Raw genomic sequence first — 499 nt, 5'->3', positions numbered from 1 at the left:
CTTGCGTATCAGAAAATCACCCGTCAGAATTGGCTTAATTTTGAGAAAGTCTGCCAGTCGCAGTTCAGGACTTAGAGTATTGCAAAGCAAGTTCCAAATCAACAAATGGATATCCATCATATGGAAATCCTAAAAGCTATAAGAATGATTTTCTGAACTGATTTAGACCAAACCCTTCACAGTTTGTCCAATATTATGTCCTATATAATTTTTCAAAATAAAATTTCAATAATCTGAGAAAAAAAACAATACAATCCCTCTTTTTTATAGAAAAATACATTGCAAAACACCCATAAAAGATTTTAAAAAACTGGTATTCTCATGCATAAATTAAAACAAAATAGCTCATAGGAGCACTGTAAAAAAAAAAAGTGAAAATCTCCTTTCCCTGGATAATAAAATTAGAGAATTAAGTTTTCTTAAGTTCAAAAGTCCTGAATAAACCAAGACCAGACAAATTACAATGGGTATTTTTTGTCCCATTATCAGTAATGATGAA

At 30.3% G+C, this 499-nt stretch overlaps 1 protein-coding gene across 1 annotated transcript in view; it reads right to left on the bottom strand.

Moving 5' to 3' along the window:
* Positions 1-499, bottom strand: part of LOC119589173 (ankyrin repeat domain-containing protein 13D-like) — a gene marked incomplete in the record, with an annotated part of 44,726 nt that overhangs the window by 9,762 nt on the left and 34,465 nt on the right.

Source organism: Penaeus monodon, chromosome 25, assembly GCF_015228065.2.
Source record: "Penaeus monodon isolate SGIC_2016 chromosome 25, NSTDA_Pmon_1, whole genome shotgun sequence".
NCBI lineage: Eukaryota > Metazoa > Arthropoda > Malacostraca > Decapoda > Penaeidae > Penaeus > Penaeus monodon.
Note: the sequence above shows the minus strand (reverse complement) of the source record. Positions and strands in the feature narration are given on the sequence as shown.